Consider the following 16,206-nt stretch of genomic DNA (forward strand, 5'->3'; position numbering starts at 1 on the left):
CAACACCCACCATTTTAATCTGTAGGGCCTTTGCTTTAAAATAATATAATAATATATAATGTATGGGGGTTCAACACAATTTTCCCCCCAAAAAAATATGTCTTCATGTAAACAAAAAGTGTCAGAAAGGGCTTTGTCTTCAAGTGGTTAGAAGAGTGGGTGATGTGTGACATATAAGTGTGATGTGTTGGCATGGGAGGTCAGCCTCCATTCCCAGTTGAAGCCATTTTTGGGGAAACGCGTCGGGTGGAGCACTATTTCCTAACGCCATCACGCTCATATTATTCAGCCTTTAGGTTTGATCCTTAGCTGATTTACAAAAATATTTTTGTTGTGTTTTAATTTAATACTTTTTCTACTCTGTCATGGACACTTGCTGTGGAATTTATATACAATTGTATTTGCTGTGACACTTGAGTGTTTTTTTAAATACATTTTTGGACATACTTCACCATGAGGATTATACTCCTTTTTTCCTACTTAATCACCATTCTCAGATCTAGTAATTAGCGGAGCCGAGTGGATTCTGCCTATTATCTTCTGTGTGATCCGGTCTGAGGAAACAGCTGAAGGTGTTTTTCCTCATCCTGCAAGACAGAAGCATCCCTCCCTGATTTGAGTGGTCCGTTACCGGAGCCGGCAGGCTGATGCACACGCTCTACTGATCTCCCTAACCCGAGATCCTTCTAGTCCGGTAAGAGGCAGTTATATCCCATTTTTTTTATTTAGGCTAAAAATAAGATCCAGGCTTCTTCTAGATATTCCATTGAATATTACAGCGATCATTGGATTAATCCCTAGAAGTGTCCTACTGTTAATAATTTCCTCACTTCATGTTTGGGACTTTATTTTATTATCTTTTTTACACAGTGGCTATTTAACACTTAGTTACTTCAGGTAACAATTTGTTTATTGTTTTTTGTGTATTTATATGTACAAACATATGTAGTTACTTTGATAACTTTTTTTTCACTGTCATATACATTTTATATGCACTAATATTTTGAGCTAACTTCACTTGATTATTTAGTTTGGTTGCACGCTTGTTTATTGTTTGTATGATGTGTGACATAAGCTTCTAAATGTTGTACATAACATGCCAGGACAATTCAAAACCCCCACAAATGACGCCATTTTGGAAAATAGACACCCCAAGCTATTTGCTGAGAGGCATGTCGAGTCCATGGAATATTTTATATTTTAAAAAAGTTGCGGGAAAGAGAATTTTTTTTTTGCACAAAGTTGTCACTAAATGATATATTGCTCAAACATGCCATGGGCATATGTGGAATTACACCCCAAAATACATTCTGTTACTTCTCCTGTGTACGGGCATACCAAATGTGTGAGACTTTTTGGGAGCCTAGCCGCTTACGGGACACCAAAAACCAAGCACCGCCTTCAGGCTTTCTAAGGGTGTAAATTTTTGATTTCACTCCTCAGTGCCTATCACAGTTTGGAAGGCCATGGAATGCCCAGATGGCACAAACCCCCCCCCCAAATGACCCCATTTTGGAAAGTAGACACCCCAACCTATTTGCTGAGAGGTATGGTGAGTATTTTTCAGATTTAAAAAAAAAATGTCTTTCTTCATTTTCAAAAATAAATGAGCGCTGTAAAATACTCACCATGCCTCTCAGCAAATAGCTTGGGGTGTCTACTTTCCAAAATGGGGTCATTTGGGGGGGTGTTGTGCCATCTGGGCATTCCATGGCCTCCGAAACTGTGATAGGCAGTAAGGAGTGAAATCAAAAATTTACACTCCTAAAAAGCCTGAAGGCGGTGCTTGGATTTCGGGGTCCCATCCGCGGCTCCCAAAAAGTCTCACACATGTGGTATCCCCATACTCAGGAGTAGAATATATGTTGGGGTGTAATTCCACATATGCCCATGGCATGTTTGAGCAATATATCATTTAGTGACAACTTTGTGCAAAAAAAAAAGTTTGTCATATTCCAGCAACTGGTGGCAAAATATAAAATATTCCATGGACTCAACATGCCTCTCAGAAAATAGCTTGGGGTGTCTACTTTCCAAAATGGGGTCATTTGGGGGGGGGGTTGTGCCATATTGGCATTTTATGGCCTTCAAAACTGTGATAGGTAGTGATAGGTAGTGAGGAGTGAAATCAAAAATGTATGCCCTTAGAAATCTTGAAGGTGGTGATTGGTTTTCGGGGTCCTGTACGCGGCTAGGCTCCCAAAAAGTCCCACACATGTGGTATCCCCATACTCAGAAGAAGTAGCAGAATGTATTTTGGGGTGTAATTCCACATATGCCCATGGCATGTGTGAGCAATATATCATTTAGTGACAACTGTGTGAAAAAAAAAAATTGTCATATTCCCGCAATTTGTGGCAAAATATAAAATATTTAATGGACTCAACATGCCTCTCAGCAAATAGCTTGGGGTGTCTACTTTCCAAAATAGGGTCATTTGGGGGAGGGGGGGTTGTGCTATTTGGGCATTTTATGGCCTTCAAAACTGTCATAGGTAGTGAGGAGTGAAATCAAAAATTTGCGCCCTTAGAAATCCTGAAGGCGGTGCTTGGTTTTCGGGGGCCCAGTACGTGGCTAGACTCCCAAAAAGTACCACACATGTGGTATCCCCGTACTGAGGAGAAGCAGCAGAATGTATTTTGGGGTGCAATTCCACATATAACCATGGCATGTGTGAGCAATATATCATTTAGTTACAACTTTTATTTTCTTTTTTTTGTCATTATTCAATCACTTGGTACAAAAATGTTTATATTCAGTGGACTCAACATGCCCCTCAGCAATTTCCTTGGGGTGTCTACTTTCCAAAATGGGGTCATTTGGGGGGGTTTGTACTGCCCTGCCATTTTAGCACCTCAAGAAATGAGATAGGCAGTCTTAAACTAAAAGCTGTGTAAATTCCCGAAAATGTACCCTAGTTTGTAGACGATATAACTTCTGCGCAGACCAATAAATATACGCTTATTAAATTTCTTTTACTAAACACATGTGGCTGAATACATTTTGGCCTAAATGTATGACTAAAATTGAGTTTGTTCGATTTTTGTTATAACAAAAAGTAGAAAATATCTTTTTTTTTTTTTAAATCTGTCTTTTTTCGTTTATATCGCAAAAAATAAAAATTGCAGAGCAATCAAATACCATCCAAAGAAAGCTCTATTTGTGGGGAAAAAAAAGGACGCAAATTTTGTTTGGGTACAACATTGTATGACTGCGCAATTACCAGTTAAAGCAGCGCAGTGCCAAATTGTAACAACACCTCTGGTCTTTAGGCTGACAAATTGTCCGGGGCTAAAGTGGTTAACTAAACATACAAAAACAAACAGATATTTTTTCAAGAGTACCTCTATAGGGTTATAGTGTGAAGGCACCACCAACACCCAAAGCCCATTTTTGTGCACCTGTTACTTCTATTAATAGTCTGCAAAAGAGACACCAGACTTTATCTAAAAAACATGTTGATCTTGGCCTGCATGTACTATAATTTAGCTTCTTCACATAAGGCTTGCTCACTGTGGTCCAAAACATTGTTATGTTCATCCAAAGTCTCTAATCTTGTTCCGAGTGCACTAAATTGTGACCTCATTATACAGACTGGCTTCCCAAGCTTGCAAGGAAAATCTATTTAAATGTATTTTTTTTTCTTTATATATGTCAGTTTTTCTGCAGTAGGTTATAGACACAATACAGATGTCCCACTGTACAGGCAGTCTAAGGGGAACACCCCCGGCACTATATTTAAATACATTTTACATTTTTATGGTTTTACTTTAAGCATCATTAAAATCACTGCTCCTGTAAAAATGATCTTTTTGAAAAACATTTTTGCATTGATACATGTCCCCCAGGGTAGTACCCGGGCCCTTATACCCTTTTTATGGGCAAAAACTTGCATATAAGCCTTCAAAATGGCCACTTTTGATTTTTCAAGTTTGGATCCCTTAGACTTTAATAGGGTTTGAGGTTTTGGTCCAAACTTTTAATATGTTTGAGCATTTTGGCACAAGCCTAACTTGGGGGGGGGGGGGTGTGTTAAAGGGGTTGTAAAGTATTTATTTTTTTTTTTAAATAACAAACATGTTATACTTACCTCCACTGTGCAGCTTGTTTTGCACAGAACCTGGTCTTCTGGGCTCCCTTGGCGGCTGTCTCGGCTCCTCCCTGCAAGAACTCAACACCTTCATGAGCTCACATGGTGTTCAGTTCTTGCGAGCGTGCTCCCGTTATACAGCCGGTAGCTATTGCCACTCACTGTATCACTCGGCCCCGCCCCCGGTGCGCTGCGTCATTGGATGTGATTGACAGCAGCGTGAGCCTATGGCTGCGCTGCTGTCAATCCATCCAGTGTAGCAAATCAACGGCCAGGCTCAGAAATGAGGAGGATGACGGGGCGAGCGGGGGACATTCGAGGGCTCGGATAAGTAAAACGGGGGCTCGGGGGGGGGGGGGTAATATTGTCGGATGTTTTTTACCTTTTACCTTTATCTTTGCAACCCCTTTAAGCCCAACTCTAGTGATAAAAGCTGGTTTTGTATATCATCCTTGCTAAGGAAATTAAGGTCTATAAATAGTTATTCAATTAAATCGGTTGTAAACCGCATATATAATTTTTTTTTTTTTTAAACCTGCAAGGCAAAAGGCATAATCAGCTAGTATGCACCGCATAATAGCTGATTATGAAATACTTACCTCGGAACGAGGTGAAGAACACTTACCTGGTCCACGCCGAGCGAGATGTCATCTTGCTCCGGCGTGTCTTCCGGGTATCACCACTCCAGCGCTGTGATTGGCTGGAGCAGCGATGACGGCAAGGTCCGGCGGCTGCCGGTTCTTTTCGCCGTGGATTCCCCCCTACGCATGCGCCGCTGCAATCAGCGGCGCATTGCGAGGGGAATATCTCCTAAACCATACAGGTTTAGGAGATATTCTTTATACCTACAGGTAAGCCTTATTATAGGCTTACCTGTAGGTAAAAGTGAAAAATAAGGGTTTACAACCACTTTAATATATGATCATTTATATAGGGAATGTCAAGGCTATTCACTATTTTTAATTCCCTCAGAATACATATTTAATGCTTTGTGCTGGTTAGCTTATGTCAGGCAAATCAGAATAATGGGACAGCGCTGTATTGTCCTGAGCTCCAAGCTGGCTGTTGATCTCTTCAGCCTGATGTCTTCCAGGCCCTTTCCATTGGCTGGGCCAAGACTGATGTCACTCCTGCATGTGTCACTCCTGCATGGGAGTTCAGTCATTTTGGCATTGTCAAAAATCTTACACTGAGCTGCATGTACAATGCAGACAGGCAGATAAGTAACTTGAATGCAGAAGAGACATGGGGGTTGATTTACAAAAGAGAAAAAGACTGTTCACTTTGTAAAGTGCAGTTGCACTCTCAGGGGCAGATTCACATACATCTGCGCCGGGCGCAGAGTATGTAAGATACGCTACGCCGCTGTAACTTACTTTGCTTTGGTTTGAATCCTCAACGAATTTGCGGCGTAGTGTATCTCTCGCGGCGTAAGGGTGCAAAATTCAAATGGATCTAATGGGGCGTGTTTTATGTTAATATGTCGTCCCTGCGCCGTCCCTGGGAGTATCCCAGTGCGCATGCTCGAAATTAAACCGGAACCCGCCAATGCTTACGACGGTGACGTCAATCTACGCAAATTCCTATTCGCGAACAACTTACGCAAACAACTTAAAAAATTCTAAATTGTACGCGGGCAGGATGGCCATACTTAACATTGAGTACGCCTCAGTATAGCAGCTTTAACTATACGCCGGAAAAAGCCGTACACAAACGACGAAAAAAAAAGCGACGGGCCAACGTACGTTCGTGGATCGCCGTAAATAGCTCATTTGCATACTCGACGCGGATTACGACGGGAACGCCACCTAGCGGCCGCTGAAAAATTGCATCTTAGATCCGACGGCGTACGAAGAAGTATGCCTGTCAGATCTAGCTGAGATGCCGTCGTATTCAAAACAAAGATACGACGTGGGAATTTTGAAATTACGCCGGCGTATCAATAGATACGCCGGCATAATTTCTTTGTGGATCTGCCCCTCAGTGTGCAGTTGCTCCAGAGCTTAGAAAATGAGGTAAAGCTTGCAAAGAATACCCAATCACATGCAAGGAAAAATAAATAAATGCATTGTTGCTTGCACATGATTGGATGATGAAAGTCAGTAGAGCTTTCACTCATTTACTAACCTCTGGAGCAACTGCTCTTGCAGAGTGCAACTGTGTATTTGCCTTTAGTAAATCAACCCCAAAGTCTATTCTGCAATGAAAATCCTGCATGTTTTCATTTTTTTTTTTTAGGTGACTTAAAGTAGAACAGCTCTTTAGGCACTTCTTATAGAATAGATTCGATTAAATGGCAGTGGCATATTCAGTATTTTACTATTGGGTGAATAAATTTGACCTAGCTACGAAGCTTACTAAATAAAAGAAAGGCAATATATATATTCACAAATATACGTCTGGAAAGCATTAGTAATTGTTTTCGGCATCTGCCAACAGTCAAGATCTAATTTATCTATTGAAATTGTCTTTATAAACTTACTTGAAATCATCCATGGCTTCTGTAAAGGACTCTACCAATGAAATTGGTATTGCAATCATTTAAGTATATATGAATATAATGCATTATAAATCCTGCAGCTTGCCCTATTAGTTAAAAATGAAAGGCAAGGTTAACAAAAGGAAACTTAATGAGCTCTCCACCTACAACTCTTAATTTAATACGGTACCTTTCCCCATCAAAATCTTTCCCTGTCTGCTTTTACAATTGTGCTTGTCAATCAGTAAAGGCTGCAGATAATTCAGATACAGAAGAAGAAAAAAAATGAAGGTTGCAACTTCACAGCAGTGGATCTTAACAAAGGATTTCTGAAATAAATATAAATGAGCATGGTAATTGCAATTAGACATGGAAACAATGTTTAGCTGTTCCAAGGCAATCTCCATAATATCTAGCTTACTGGCAAAACAGTCAATACAGATTTGCTGGCCTATTGCTAGTCATTTAATGGACACACATGTACAGTACATGAACACTGAAAGATATCCTCACTACTTAAAGGATCACTAAAGGATTTTTTTTTTTAGCTAAATATCTTCCTTTACCTTACTGCAGTACTGGTTTCATGTCCTCATTGCTCGTTTTTGCTTTGATGTTGCTGTAAAACTGCTGTGATCTCCACACTTCCTGGTTGCCTGTTTCATTATAACCATCATACTGGGAGCTTTTCACGATGGTCTAAGCTGTCATCACTGTGTGTCTAAAACTTAACAGAACCAATCAGATTCATTTTAAAAACAAAACACTGCCCTGGATTTGTTTGTTTTTGTTCTGTGGGTCTCTTTACTTCACAGAAACATGAGTCCAGTTTAAAAACGAAAGTGAAACTGTAGGCACATTATATGATTGAATTTAATCTATTTTTAATCATTTTTAAAAGGAATCAGTTAACTTTTATGTCTCTATACCATGTAAACAGTCATTTCAGCAAAAACAATTTCAGCAATGGATCCAGGATAAATGCAAAAAACGATCTAAAGAAAAGGACTCTCATAGCGTATTAAGTATAAAACGAACCCAGGGTGCCGTGACATCATCGCGTTCCGTCCTGAGCGTCGGCGGTGTTTTGTCTGAGTAGCGAGAGGCATCGGAGAGGAGACACCATAGCTCTTCAAGTACACTTTATGCTGCACTATCATCTTCTAATTGTAAGTGCATTACCTTATTAAATCCCCTTAGTTTTATACTTAATACGCTATGAGAGCCCTTTTCTTTATATCGTTTTTGCATGTATCCTGGATCCATTGCTGAGTTCCTTCTGGCTACTACACAGACTGGTTCCAGGGAGACCTGACTTCCCTGCGTGTTATGAGACTGATGCAAAGCAGTCTCTCTTTCTGGTAAGCAGGCAGTCCTAACTCACGGGTGCAGTGTGAAAATCTATCCTAATTGTAGAAGATTGGCATTCACTTGATCACTCTTCATTGCTGTTGTTCTTATCACAAGATTTAATGTTGGACTTTTTCCACTTAACCCTTCATCACTGAGTGGCCTTTGGAGATTTTCCCTTCTACTACACCAACCTTTTTTCACTTTTTTTTCTTGCTCTCTTTATTTGTTTTGGGATGAGCTCATAATTACATATATTTTCAGAAATGATGTATCTTTATATTTTATATATCATTTATTAGCGCTGCACTTCTTTTAATTTTTTCTATGCTACACTCCTTATATTGTATAGACCGGATAATCCTTTCTAGGACTACCTTTTTGTATGTGTTTAGATGTTTTATTGTTTTTTTTTAATATTAGATCCTAGCTTGTTTTTAAAAAAAACACTCCACATGCACGGCCCTGCCATTCATTCACAGTGCCCTGTGAATGGAAAGCTACAAGTCCTGACAGCCACTAAGCTGAACTACCATGGAACTGTGAGTGCTGTGGTAGTTCATTGATTCATCCTATCAGAAATTCTGCAGGAATCCTGCATGACATTCATGGTCTGCTGATCACTGGTGCAATGCTTTACATGCCCCTACAACAAAAAAAATAATAAATGCATATTTTTACCTGCAAAAAAAAGTGCATTATTATTTTTCAGCAAAAGGTGAACATATCCTTCAAACCTCATCATACAGTCAAGTGTTTCTAATGCAGCTGTTTGAGCAGATGTAACACTGTCCCCTAATCACCCCATGCCCAGCATCTCATTATTAGCTTGGCAAATCCACTAGCTTTACAGTTGCTCCCATTCAAAGCGGTAATAAACTCTCCATTGTGTCTTTCTTTCACTTAAATCACTCTAAAATAATGTGCATGGTGCTGCTTTTATATTATCCCTAGCCTTTGCCATTCTCCAGATATCGAGCAATGTTTGCTCTAATGACATCACCCACACATGCACATACTAGCAGCTATTCACAACATGATCTGTGGGTCGTCAGTCCTTTCTGGACTGATATCGTGCCTACATCATCCAGTCTTGAGCATTGCAATACCGCAAGAGTACATCCCCATTCACAACTTGGATGGAATGTTTGAAAATGAGGCCTGGCTAATATTCAATGTACATGTGCAAGAGTCCAGTTATTTCTGACAGGAAGGGTGAAAGTAAACTACAGTGTAGATATGCAAGACAGCATCTAATATCAACCCGGCTTCAGAAATCATGCTGCTAAAAAGTAAGACAAAATCCGATGGGGATAAATAATGATCCAGAAAGATGTAAAATGCTTTTGTATTCTGGCTAAATATATTGTAAAAAATTGTATGGCTGTTTACTACCACTTTAAGCTGGAGAAGTTGGTTTCCTTCAATGAGTTTATGGCCTGTCAGAAGGCCATCCGCCAGCATGTGGAAAATAGTGTCTCCATATCTCTGGACCATGGACCACATTCTTAGGCCCCTTACACACGGTCGGACCAAACCGATGAGACTGGCCCATCAGACCGTTTTCATTGGTTCACCTCTGAAGTGGCCGTACGGCCTGATATGAGTACACACCATCAGTCCAAAATCTGATCGGGTCAGAACGCGGTGACGTCAAACACACAACGTGCTGAATAAAACAAAGTTCAATGCTTCCAAGCATGCGTCGACTTGATTCTGAGCATGCGCGGGTTTTGAACCGATGCTTTTCTGTACTAACCATCGGTTTGGTCTGATGGGGCAGCGGTCCATCGGTTCGGTTTTGAAGCATGTTTAGAAATTTTGGACCGAAGGAAACCAGACCGATAGCCTATACACGCGGTCGGTTTGGTCCGATGAAAATGAACTTTGGTTCATTCTCATCGGACCAAACCGACTGTGTGTACGGGGCCTTAGTGGCAGGGTCCAAACAACCACAAAAATGTGCTCCAGCGAGCATGGGAATGGAAGTTATATTTCCTTCTCGACACTCCTTCATGGCAAGAAAGGGCACAGCACTAGAGGTGTAATCTGTAATTATCTGACTGTAATATTTAATGGAAATGTTAAATTAACCAAGAATAATAGTGAATATTTCAGAGCAGATAAAGTAGGGTAACCAAGCAGAGAAGTTATGTAGGAAGCATAATACTGGGGCAGAAGGCTGATAAATCGCTGAAATCCTCAGATATTGAATAAAACTGTTTAATACAGTAGGCCTCAAAAGAGGAATAGGGTAAAGAGAGAGGTGTAGGAAGAACCTGAAAGAATCTCAGTGGGGATAGAAGGAATCCAACTCCACCTCTGTTCCATCCACTGGGTCTGGGTGAGTGAGTCCAGTGGAAGCCATTATGAGATAGGGTTCAGGGGAAGCAAAGTAAGAATCTTGAAGCCAGGTTTCAGTAATGGTTAGCATGTTAAAGTAATGGGAGATAAAAAGGTTATGCACAGATTTGAGCTTGTAACAGATAAAGTGGGAATTCCAGAGGACACATGAGCTAGGGGGCTGGTTGTGGAAGCATAGGGAAAGAATTAAACTGAGTAGATTGTGGCTTTTGCCAGGCAAGGAAGGGTGCTGGAGGTGGGGGTTGCAGTATTTGCACGAGTTAATGAGTACAGTAGTAGGAAGAGGGCAGGAATGAGGATGATATATATAAGCTATGGAGTCAAAAGGAGGGGTAATGTAGGAAGAATTTAAGGAAAGAAGACACTAATGTGAGAGACTATGAGAGATATAGGGAGCATATTAGAGGGGGAAGAAGTAGAAATTAGACTTCATAAGAAATTTTACAAAAATTTTGTTTTTCTTGCAGTCTTTCTAGAGAGCATAGGGCCAGATTCACGTAGAGTGGCGCAAATTAAGTTACTCCAAACTTATATTATTTAAGTTACGGCACCTTAATTTTGTGACGTAAGTGCCGTATCCACAGCGCATTTGCGCCCAAATTTGCGCCAGCGCGACGTAAATACCGAGGCGTAAGGCGGGGTTATTGCAAGTGGGAAGGAAGTGGGTGTGCTCCATTGAAATGAGCCGTGACCCCATGCAATTGAAGGGCCAGCCGTACTGCGCATGCGCGCACGAATCTGCACCTCACTGGGCATGTGCAGAACTCGGCTCGGCGCAATTAGTGAGATAGGAAAAAGGCCAAGCATACTTAGTTTGAGAATCGCCCTGTGCTTAAATAGCCCCAGACAAACGCACTTCCCTTGCAAAAGTACATCCCTGTGTTTCCCTTCCTAGTAGGTAGTAGGTGTGTGTATTTTCGGAGTGTTTTTTGTGTCTGTTTCTTCTCCATGTGTTTTTGTTTTTTTGCTGTCTGATTTTTGTGTGTGTCTGTTCTGTGTCTTTTTGGCTGTCTGTTCTGTGTCTTTTTGGCTGTCTGTTCTGTGTGTTTTTGTCTGTTTGTTCTGTGTGTTTTTGTGTTTGTTTGTTCTGTTTGAATTTAGTGTCTGTTTGTTGCTGAGTGCTGGTGGTTGAGATGGCACCTAAGAGAAGAAAATTAAACTTCTCGGTGCGAGAGAAGCACTTGCTGGCCAGGGCGATCACCCAATTTGGGAGATTTTTGCATGGCCCTGACAGCCGGGACGTCACCCCGGCCAGGAAGAGGGCAATAATCCGAGAGATTACTGATCGGATCAATGCGGAGGGGGGGGAGACAAGGACCCCCAGTGGGATTCAGAAGAAGATCAATGATCTGAGGAGTTTGGTCCGTGACAAGATGGCCAAGCAAGCAGCCCATGCCAGGGGCACTGGAGGAGGCCCACCCTGCACTGTAAGGTGGACTGAGGAGGAACTTGCGGTGGCCCGGTGCTTCCATAGCCAGCAAGTGGTGGGCCTGCCTGGCTTTGAATCTGATGATCCTGTGAGGACAGGTAAGTCTTTTTTTATTTCCATCTGGTGAGTAGCATGTGTGGGTGGGGGAAGGGAATATGTGCCAAGTGTGTGGATCCTCCAACCTGTGTATGTTTTGTGTCCTCCACAGATGGCCAGGAGATTGCTGGCCCATCAGGCCAGGAGGTTGGTGGGCCATCAGGCCAGGCTGCACCACCCCCAGTACAACAGGCTGCTGAGGAGCCCCAAGAAAGGCCGGAGTCCTCAGGGGAGGGGAGTGGCCACAACTCCCCTCATGAGGAGGTTCAGGGGGAGGAGGATGAGGGAGGGAGGGAGGTTGAGGATGAATCGATGGAACTTGCCCGAGAAGTGATGCTGTGTTGGGATCAGGATTCCATTGCGCCTGACAGCAGTCAGGGGTAGTCCCTCCCACTCCTCCCCCAACAGGGCTGCCCCCCCAGGGGAATCCCCTGCTCCCAGGCCACAAGCCTCATCTGGAGGCAGTCAGGCCACCATCAGGGGTAGTCCCTTCCACTCCTCCCCCAACAGGGCTGCCCCCCCAGGGGGCTCCCCTCCTCCCAGGCCACAAGCCTCAACTGCAGGCAGGAAGGCCACCCAGAAGACTAGGGGGGTGGCCGAGTTCCTGCCTGCAAATCTGCTGAGGGACCAGGCTCGTCAGACACAACATCTGGGTCAGGTCAGCCGGAGTTTGGCCCAGATAGAGGAGAGCCTGGCCTCCATCAATGATTCAGTCAGTGACGTGGGCACTAATTCTTTAGCTTTTATTAATTGTTTTTCTGAGCTGCAGGCTGCCACAACAGGCGTGGCCCTTGAGGTGACTGCCCTGACCCAGGCTGTCCAGGCCAATACGGCTGCCCTCACTCTGTGCCTCAAGAGGATCGCCGTGGCCTTGGAGGGCAGGCCAGCAGGTGGGCAGCCACCCGGGGAGGCTCCTCCTTCCCCTGCCTCCCCCCCATGAGGCTCCTCCTTCCCCTGCCTCCCCCCCATGAGTCTCCCCTGAGGGGCCGGGGCCGTGCCCGTGCCTGTGGCCGGCCCAGTCGTAGCTCACGCCGCCGCCATTGAGATTTTGGGTGTACTTTTTTTCTCTTTTTTTTTTTTTCTGAATTTTTATTGTGTTTTTTTGTTGTGTGTGTGAATGATGTATGAATGTGGGGGTGACATTCCTGGGGGAAAAAGGGTGTCACCCTCAGTTTTGGTGGATTATGGATCCCCAGGACCAGGGAGAAGTGATCCCAGGTCCGTGTGAAAGGTGTATGAATGCACAGTGACATAATTGGTTTTGTGGTTTTCTAGGGTCCAATCCAATTAGATGTGCATGTGATGTGTCTGTGCTAGGGACCACAGTGGGTGTGCATGCATGCATTCTCATTGTGCCATGATTAATGTGTGTGTTTACTGTGCAAAGATGCATTCTGCGAGGCGTCTCCTGACTGCTGTTCCCTCAGAAGAGGGGGTACCCTCGGTTACTAAAGTCACTAGTATAGTTATGAGCATGGATGCCCCTGGCATGGTGGCATGCAGATTGTAGTCCGGCAAGTGTGTGTTCATAGCTCTTGCTTAATGGTGTTGCTTTAGCTGACCTTTACACGGCTGGAGAAAAGTTAAGGCACCTTTTATAAAGTGTAACTTTACTCCGGGAAACTAACAGATGCACACAAGGCGAAGCCTATGCCGCACACACTTAATTTTGTGGATCGCCTTATCTCCGTCATTTGCATCTTTGCCTAGCAAAACAATGGTATGTCTAGCGTATTTTGCGCTCGAAGAAGCGCCGGTGTAACTTTTTTAGGTAGGACGGAAAAAAATGTTTTTCAGGCGTATTTCGTTTTGAGGATCAGGCGCAAAAATACGCGCAGCGCTTTTTTCAATTACGCCGCGCATCTCTAGATACGTCGGCGTAAGTGCTTTGTGAATCTGGCCCATAGTTCTTATTCGTTGTACCTTCCTACCGCTTTAGTTGAATTACCATGTTTAACTTCTTTAACACTTGTAACACTTTTTGTAAAAACAAAAAAAAACCCTATCTGTGACTACTCCCATCTGTGACTTTCCCTTTAAGATGTTCTAAATTTATAGGGAGATGGGGGTAGGGAAGTATTCATCAATTGATCAATTAGGAACTAATAAAAAACACTTGAATTGAAAGGGAAATTGTCGGAAAACAGACCAGCCACAGACACAGGCCAAAGTCATAAAGGGTGATTGATTCAAAGATCACAAAAGGCAAACAGAGGTAATAATCAATCACCAAAAATATTGACAAGTTTAAAAGGATCTTAGATCATTTAATATAATGAGTGCATAATGTCAGTACATAGCATGGAGATGGTTAAACATTGATTTTAAAGAAGCATGTACCATAATGATTGCATAGTGTCAGTGCATAGCATAGAGATGGCTAAACATGTGTTTTCAAGCAGCATTATTTGTGAAGGAGCAGAGAAGACATGATGAGAGTGTGATAGAAGAAAAATACTTGTACACAAAATGCCCTATCTGTGACTCCCCCTGTCATAATTACAACCTCCATCCATCTCTGATGGCCCACCACTATTATCTACTCCTGTCACTTCTGCTCTACCACCATAGTGGAGAAGGATCTGGGGGTTTTGGTGGATCATAAGACCAATAATAGCATGCAATGCTAAGCTGCAGTTTTCAAAGCAAGCACATTTCTTTCTTGTATTAGGAAAGGTATGAACTCCAGAGAGAGAACAATCATTGTGCCCTTGTACAAATCATTAGTAAGACCTCATCTGGAATATGCATTTCAGTTTTGGGCACCAGTTCTCAAAATGTATATTGGGTAACTGGAGAAAGTGCAGAGAAGGGAAACCAAACTGATAAGAGGCATGGAGGAGCTCAGTTATGAGGAGAGATAAGAGGAGCTGATTTTATTCTCTCTTGAGAAGAGGAGATTAACCACTTGCCGTCGCCGCACCGTCGAAATACCTCCACAAGGTGGCTCTGCTGGGCGAGAGCACGTAATATGACGTCCTCTCTCCCAGCCGCCACTAGGGGCGCGCGCGCGCCGCCGGAGGCGCGCGCGCGCCCCCCCGCTCGCCCCCGACTCCCGTGCGTGTGCCTGGCGGGCGCGATCGCCGCCGGGCACACGCGATCGCTCGGTACAGAGCGGGGACCGGGAGCTGTGTGTGTAAACACACAGCTCCCGGTCCTGTCAGGGGGGGAAATGCTGATCTTTGGTTCATACAATGTATGAACCGAGGATCAGTGTTTCCCCTAGTGAGGCCACCCCCCCCCACACAGTAAGAACACACCCAGGCATACTTAACCCCTTCCCCGCCCCCTAGTGTTAACCCCTTCACTGCCAGTGGCATTTTTATAGTAATCCAATGTATTTTTATAGCACTGATCGCTATAAAAATGCCAATGGTCCCAAAAATGTGTCAAAAGTGTCCGAAGTGTCCGCCATAATGTCGCAGTACCGAAAAAAAAATCGCTGATCGCCGCCATTACTAGTAAAAAAAATATAATAAAAATGACATAAAACTACCCCCTATTTTGTAAACGCTATAACTTTTGCGCAAACCAATCAATAAACGCTTATTGCGATTTTTTTACGAAAAATATGTAGAAGAAAACGTATCGGCCTAAACAGAGGAAAAAAAATGTTTTTTTATATATTTTTGGGGGATATTTATTATAGCAAAATGTAAAAAATATTCATTTTTTTCAAAATTGTCGCTCTATTTTTGTTTATAGCGCAAAAAGTAAAAACCGCAGAGGTGATCAAATACCACCAAAAGAAAGCTCTATTTGTGGGAAAAAAAGGACGCCAATTTTGTTTGGGAGCCACGTCGCACGACTGCGCAATTGTCTGTTAAAGCGACAGAGTCCCGAATCGCAAAAAGTACTCTGGTCTTTGGGCAGCAATATGGTCCGGGGGGTAAGTGGTTAAGGGGGAATACGATCAACATGTAAAAATACACAAGTGGTCCATATAGTGAACTTGGTGTTGAGTTATTCACTTTAAGGTCATCACAAAGGACAAGGAGGCACACTTTACATCTATAGGAAAAAAGATTTCATCTCCAAATACGGAAAGGTTTCTTCACAGTAAGGCCCCTTTCACACGGGCGGATCGTTTAGGTCCACCAGACAGTTTTTTTAGACGGACCTGAACGGAAGCTCCGTGCACCTCTATAGATCGATGGATGTCAGCGGTGACATGCGACCCACTTCGATCCGCTAAAGTGTGATGGATGGAAACCCTTTTTTACTTCCATTTGGCGGATCGGATGAAAACTGACTCTACGGTCCATATTCATCCGATCCCCCATAGAGGAGAGCGGCACTCTGACAGGTCGGTCCCTGCACAGTGTGCAGAGACAGACCTGTCATCTGCCTGCTCAGCAGGGATTGACAGAGCGATCCCTACTGAGCAAAGCGGAGCCC

This window comes from Rana temporaria, chromosome 5, assembly GCF_905171775.1.
Source record: "Rana temporaria chromosome 5, aRanTem1.1, whole genome shotgun sequence".
NCBI lineage: Eukaryota > Metazoa > Chordata > Amphibia > Anura > Ranidae > Rana > Rana temporaria.